Here is a 7,498-nt window from a genome sequence, read left to right as displayed (position 1 = left end):
GTTACTCCCCACAGCACCAAGTTAGTATAATTAAAGTAGGAACAGAAGGTTACATGTAGTAATGTAGAGTACAAAGATCTTGCTTCCTTCCCACTATGCAGGTAAGGAAGCCGAGGCACAGAGAGGTTAAATTATAGGCTCAAAGTGGAGCGTTAGAAAGGAGGGTGTTTTACCAAGGCCTGCATGCGGCATCCCGGCCAGACCACTCTCACGGAGGGCACCTTGTTCTAAACTCCAGTGATAACTTTCTTTTTTTTGTCTTTTTTAAACATAACAGACCCAAGGAGGTGGTCATTGAACCTCCAATCAATAGCCTTTGGGTCTGAAACCTAGATGACAACTGGACTTGCCATTGGCATTTGAAGCTGAAGGTGTGTTGGGACTGAATTCTTAATCTTTGGAATCTGATGGTATCTCAGGTAGATATCATTGTTAGTAGGGAACCCCTGCCATTGGAAATTGGGGTCAAAATACCCTTAAGTGTAGGAGAACATTAGCTGCTCAATGGGGCAGCTGAATCCCCATTCCACCTTGTGATTGCCTGTATCTACTTCTCCTAGACGAGTGGTCGGCAAACCGTGGCTCCTGAGCCGCATGCGGCTCTTTGGCCCCGTGGCATGGGCCACGAAGTTTCAATCGTACCGTACGTGCGTGCCCACACATGGTATTTTGTGGAAGAGCCACACTCAAGGGGCCAGTTTGCCGACCACTGTCCTAGACTATTAACTCCACATGTAAGGGATGTGTCAGTCTTAGCGTATTCCTAAGGCACAGTGCAGTGCTGCCATGCAGTGGGCTCACAAGTTTTTATGGAAGGAATGATTCTTTTTTAAATCAAAAAGCCATGGAGCATCTGCACTCTGCAGGCTTTAGACAAATTTGAGCAAATGTGACATTGGCCCAAATTGGTGGTCAAGCAACTTCTAACAGTCTATTATTTCACTTAGAGCCGTTTAATTTTATTGAATTAGGTATCACATTCTCCCTATAATTCTTATTTTCTTAAAATGGGATGTGATGCCTAATGGACGAGGTAAGTTTTCCCACATAATGCTTTGTGTACAGCAATTGCTAAACAATAATTGTAGATTCATAATCTAAACCTTTATTGATTCATTGACTGATTTGAAAAACATGTATTTGTACCTCTTACATACAGTCAGTCTAGGCGAGGTACTGAGCTAGATGCTGGGGAGACTAAAGAACAGTCAGGGGAGATAGACAAGTAAAAAGATGGAAAAAGGTGGCTTTCTCACTGATAATCTTCTAAACCGAGGAGCCAAAAGCTTTGTCTGTATATCTGGCTATTCAAGATTGTGCAGTTGATATATTTGGATGATGGACTGAGTTTATTTCTTACCTCCACAAAGCTGCTTTGGTGTGGTGTAGACCCCAAGATACGGATTATTAAATCAATCATGCTTAGAGATGAAAACAAATACATTCGGTATCTTCAGCGTAGTTCCACTCAGTTAAATCCTAACCCAGCTTCTATATCAGTGATGGCGAACCTTTTGAGCTTGGCGTGTCAGCATTTTGAAAAACCCTAACTTAACTCTGGTGCCGTGTCACATATAGAAATTTTTTGATATTTGCAACCGTAGTAAAACAAAGACATATTTTTGATATTTATTTTATATATTTAAATGCCATTTAACAAAGAAAAATCAACCAAAAAAATGAGTTCACGTGTCACCTCTGACACGCGTGTCATAGGTTCGCCATCACTGTTCTATATGATGGTATTTGAGGGTTGTTCTATGTCCCCATAAAAGTCTCCTCTATTCTAGTTCTTTCTGCTTTAAATCATTTTTCCTGTTTCTGTAAAGGCGTGAGGACAACAAGAGCCAGAGTGAAGCTACATTTCAGGGTACCTTGCTCACATGGAGCCCTAGAAATGTGTTCATGTGGGCACATATCTTTTTAAAACTTGCTAAAAGAAAATATTATAACCACTGTTGTCTATCCCTTTCCAATTCAATTTCTCATCACTCATATTTCCCTTCAGATAGGGTGGCATCATTATCACCTTGAGCAATTCTTGGATATAACTAAGGGGAAGCTAATTTGAAATACATATTATTTAGATTCAGCAGCATCCATTTTTGTCATTTGCAATAACTTTTGTGTATAGTTAAATTATTCTAGCCACTATAGTCCTGATTTGATATTTGAAATGAAAAACATGAACTTTCAGAGGACCCTGAATAGCTAAAATAATTGTGAAAAAGAACAAAGTTAGAAGACTCAGTTCCTGATTTCAAAGCTTAATACAGAGCTACAGTAACTTAAACAGTGTGGTACTGGGATAAGGAGATAGACCAATGGAATTAGCATTGAGAGCCCCAAAATAAACCTTTGTGTATAGTGAATTGATGTTCAACAAGGGCACCAAGGCCATTCAATGGAAAAAGAACAGCCTCTTCAACAAATGATGTTGGGAAAACTGGATATCCACATGCCAAAGAACCACGTGAGAATTCTGCCAAAAAGTAGAAGAAAAGTATTAAAAAGTTATGTCAGGCAGTTAGGCAATAGAAATGTTAATGTTATTCATATGTATTTATGATGCTTCAGTAGCTTATTTTAAATTTTATTTGACTTCTTATTCTAAATATTCACTTTCATACCTAATTTTGTATTCATAATTTTACATATCTTTTCCCCCTGAAAACACTTCCCCCCAATTATATAAACTTCAGGTCCCATAAAACCTGTCTTAGCCTCTGGGGCCTGAAGTTTACAGAATTGTAGGAGGTTTCCACTCACCCAAACAGCACACTGAGTGACGAGCGGAGCTGGCCGCATTCCAGGTGCTCTGGCCCCCTCAGCTGGGTGCTCTCTCTAAGGCACATGTTGAAAATACTTCACAGCCGACCCATCACCTGCTGTCCAAGATATTTCAAATAGGGCTCAATTTTTTCAGAATGAAGTGACACTATCTTCTCCTAGACACTATAGTTCCAGTACAAGTTTTTTTAAAAATGTGAATGGCTTTAGTTTAGGCACTGGAGTGATTTAGCACTCCATGTTTACATGCATTTACAAAATACTGAGCGAGCACTGCCCCTGAGGGTTGCGCCAGACTGTGACGGATAAAAGGAGGGTGAGTGTTTCCTTTTGATTCTTCCCTTTGGGGTGAGAGGCTCTTTTTTTTTCTTTCACTTCAATTTATTGATTCATATGTTTATAAGTACATATATTTTCTATTTTTAAATCTTTATTGTTGCATAACCGGTGAGAGACTCTTAACTCCCAGATTACTGCGGTGTGTGCGGATTTAGAACCCTGGGAAGCCTTTCCCCGTCTTGTTCCACTCGCCCAGGCAGAGAAGGGCACTTCTGGCAGGTCTCCCTGGCAGCCAGCTGGCGGGGTGGAGACTGCGAGAGCTCACCAGACCAAGTGAAGCCGCCATGGTCTTGAAAACAGGAATCGCCAGACTGAGGAGGAGCAAGCCCATGGCAGAGCTGACTGAGAAGTTTGAGCAGCAGCTCGAGAAGACTCCACTTATGAAAGCTGCCCCAGCTTTGGACACATGCTCTGTGTTTGCGGCCCAGTGATCAGTAAATTCATCAACATGATGAGGAAAAGAGGAAACAAAGTGCTGGCCAGATCCTCCAGGCCACCGACTCTGGAAGCTGTGAAAAGGAAGTAGTTGCTGCTTCTGCAGGGGACAGGCGACCACTGAACGCAAACCCCTCCACCATTCTGCACCAAGCACTGAAAACCTGTCAGCCTGGACCAAGCGGGTCCCCCTCTTCCAGGATGGCCATTTCTACCAGGGTCTGGGGTAGCTTCTCCATGAGGTGGATGATTCCTGACCTGGGTGTAGCGCAGGGAGAAGCACCAGTGGATGCTGATACAGAGAAGCTGTTGCATGAGCAGCAGGAGGCTCTTTGCAACCAGGTCCCTGTAATCAAGAGGAACCATGACGTGCACAAGGTGGCTGAGGCCGCCCTTGCCCTGCCACTTCCGAGGGTGGTGGAAGGAGGATTGAGGCTCTCTGCTGCAAGAAATAATGTGAGCCACTGCTACCTTGGAAAATACCGGTGGGTTAAGGATGTAGTTCCTTTTTTGAGAGCAGGTAGGCCTCAAAGGAAGGATGGAGCAGTACGCTTATTGCTTATTAGTCCTTTCTTTGTGGGCTAGATCTCTTTTTCCCTGCCCCATCGCCTTGCGAAGAGGGAACACATTGACTTGGATTTCTTTCAAGTGACTTAGGGTCCACCGAGCCTTCTCTTTCCTCTGCTTGGGACGGACTTCTGGGTGATATGGCAGGAATCAATTTTAGTATCAGAAAGGTTTATTAGAAAGTTCTCACCCTGAACTGGTGTAGTGCGTGATGTGGCACTGTCATTCATTAAAACTGATTGGATGAAAAGAGAAATTATGATTACCTTCTCTGTTCAAGGCCCTGTGGTAACCAAAAAGATGAATGAGGCTAGATCTGTCCTCAAGTGATAATCTATTAGGGGAGCTAAGATATATCCATGTTAGTACAATCTATTTAATAAAAGCCTAACCGACCATTACGGCAGGATGACTAGAATGACTGGTCACTGTAATGCTCACTGAACACCAGGGGGCAGATGCTTAATGCAGGAGCTGCCCCCTGGTGGTCAGTGCGCTCCCACAGGGGGAGTGCTGCTCAGCTGGAAGCCGCTCTCAGAGCTGGTGAGTTCAGCGACAGTGACGGGAGCCTCTCTTACCTCTGCAGCAGCACTAAGGAGCAGCGAGCAGGCAGACGGTAAGGAGTGAGGGGTCCTGGACTGTGAGGGGGATGTCCGACTGCCATGGGGAGCGGGACTAAAATGGCGGTTGGACATCCCCCAAGGACTCCCAGACTGCAAGAGGGCGCAGGCTGGGCAGAGGACCCCCTCCCCCCATCCCCACCCCCCACCCCCCGCCACAAGGCACAAATTTCATGCACCAGGTCTCTACTATAGTATAAACAGTGATAAATCTTACAGCGGCTCTGAGAAAATATTATGGGTAGAATGATCGTATCATGTATTGTTCAAATTGGGATGCTTTTGAGAGTTAAAGAAGATGTTGCTGACAATTAAGCTAAGACATGAAGTGGAACAGTCCCTAGCAAACCAAGACTTATAGTAGCCCTCATTGTGGGGAATTGTGGGAGAGGAAGGTCACAGTGGAGAAGGGCACCTGTGACAGTTTATTTTCAGTGTAACTTGACTGGATCAGGGGATGCCCATATATCTAGCTAAGCATTCCTGAGTTCCCAGCATGCAGAAGGCAAATTGTGGCACTTCTCAACTTCCATAGGTGGGTGAGCCATTTGTCATAATAAGTATCCTTTTGTATCCTATTGGTTCTGTTTCTCTGGAGAACCCTGACTAATATAGCATCCATGTTAAATGTAGAAACTGAGGCCCGGAGGACCAGTGAGTAGGTAAAGATACATGAAGAAAGTAACAAATTTTTGAATTCTGATAATCACCTATCTTGAGTTTGACTAGACCAGTGATGGCGAACCCTTTGAGCTCAGCGTGTCAGCATTTTGAAAAACCCTAACTTAACTCTGGTGCCGTGTCACATATAGAAATTTTTTGATATTTGCAACCATAGTAAAACAAAGACTTATATTTTTGATATTTATTTTATATATTTAAATGCCATTTAACAAAGAAAAATCAACCAAAAAAATGAGTTCGCATGTCACCTCTGACACGCGTGTCATAGGTTCACCATCACTGGACTAGACCATGGTATTCCTGACCCCTCAGAAAATGTTCATTGAACGTTATCTTATGACAGTGAACAAATTCAGAGATGCTATAAAGATTATACACATCTGAGTAGTCATGATCCTAACATCATGTGTCAAACAGTATTTTTCAGCAGTGGTTGAAAGCATTTTCTTAGGAGATAATGTTTTATGATAAAATGCTGTTTTAAAATTGTAACATTATACTGTCTTTCCTACCTTTATCAGGGTGTCTGAAACCTGATTAGTTGCTTAAAAATTATTTCCCTGTGTTCAATCCACATGTCTGCAAAGAAAGAGTTGAAAACAACCAATCAAAGCCCAGAGTTTAGAAATGGCCAACTATCAGGAGGAATATTCCATGGACTATTTTAGATACTAAAATTCTGACAGCTTGCTCTTGTGACAAAGATGTTAACAAGGAAAGAAAATGGCACTAATTTAATCTATTCTTATAGTTCATTCTAAAATGAGACTAGCGTGACACCAAGTTATAATAATAAATACTATAGTAATTTCACAATTCTTCCTACATGCTGTTCACAGTCCTTTCACATGTAAATTTGCCATCCTTTGCTTCATGACAGTGATTTTAAGTGCATTAAAGAGTCCTGAATTCTCTTATACTCAATCTCCTAATTATGTTGCAGGAACTTACACAGAATAGTACCATGCCCTGGTATTTGTCTGGTTTATAATATTTTTCCATTCATTGTGTTCCCCTCTTCTCCTCCCATAGCACTGGGGTTTTGGAACATAGGTTTCAACAGTAATAGTCAATTATTAGTACAGGCATAATAAACAAATAATCACTGGGAGTAGTAAAAGATGGAAGTGAAATTTGCCAAAAATTAAAAAATTAAGTCATTGTGGAATATCCAATATATTTTTATTTTGCAATACAAATTTTCATTTATATGAAGTTTTTTAAAAATAAGAGAACATTTAAAAGATATAGCTACAGATTTTTTACTTTTGAGAACACATTTGAAAATACTATATTATAACTATGAAGAGAAGATATTTAAGATCCATGCTTCTGGGTATCCCACTTCCCTTCAGTGCTTTTGGGCAGTGTCCTGGGCTGGTGTGCTGGTGCAAAGTGCGGTATTGTTATTGTGTGAAAGAAAGTAGAAATGTTATAATTCTTTAAGGACCTTGAAACCCAAACCAATTAGGACTTTCCTGTGTGTTAGAGAATGCAAGTGGCTGTCATACAGAATATTTAGGTCTACTATTGCTAGATGAATATGGAGATTTTGTCTTTGAAGAGAGAGAAAAGTCTGGAGAAAGCACTTTCCCCTGACTTACTATATCTTATGACCCTTGAAACAATAGCTCACAGTAACTATCAGAAAATCCTCCACTTTGAAGAAACTATGAAGAAGTGGTCATCAATCTCATTATATGCTTTTGTTTTTGAAACTAATGGCATGGTGCACGAAATTCGTACACGGGGAGGGGGGGGGGTGTCCCTCAGCCCAGCCTGGACCCTCTCCAATCTGGGACCGCTCAGGGGATGTCCGACTGCTGGCAGTCAGACATCTCTCTCGCAATCCGGGACTGCTGGCTCCTAACCACTCACCTGCCTGCCTGCCTGATTGCCCCTAACTACTCTGCCTGCCGGCCTGCTTGCCCCCAACTGCCCCCCCACCAGCCTAATCACCCCCAACTGTCCCCCCCTACCAGGCTGATCTCCCCCAAAAAGCCCTCCCCGGTGTTTTGATCACCCCCAAATGAAATTTTTGGGGGGGGGGGGCCCCCCCCCAC

The sequence above is a fragment of the Myotis lucifugus genome, unplaced genomic scaffold (genome assembly GCF_000147115.1).
Source record: "Myotis lucifugus unplaced genomic scaffold, Myoluc2.0 scaffold_22, whole genome shotgun sequence".
Lineage (NCBI taxonomy): Eukaryota > Metazoa > Chordata > Mammalia > Chiroptera > Vespertilionidae > Myotis > Myotis lucifugus.
Note: the sequence above shows the minus strand (reverse complement) of the source record.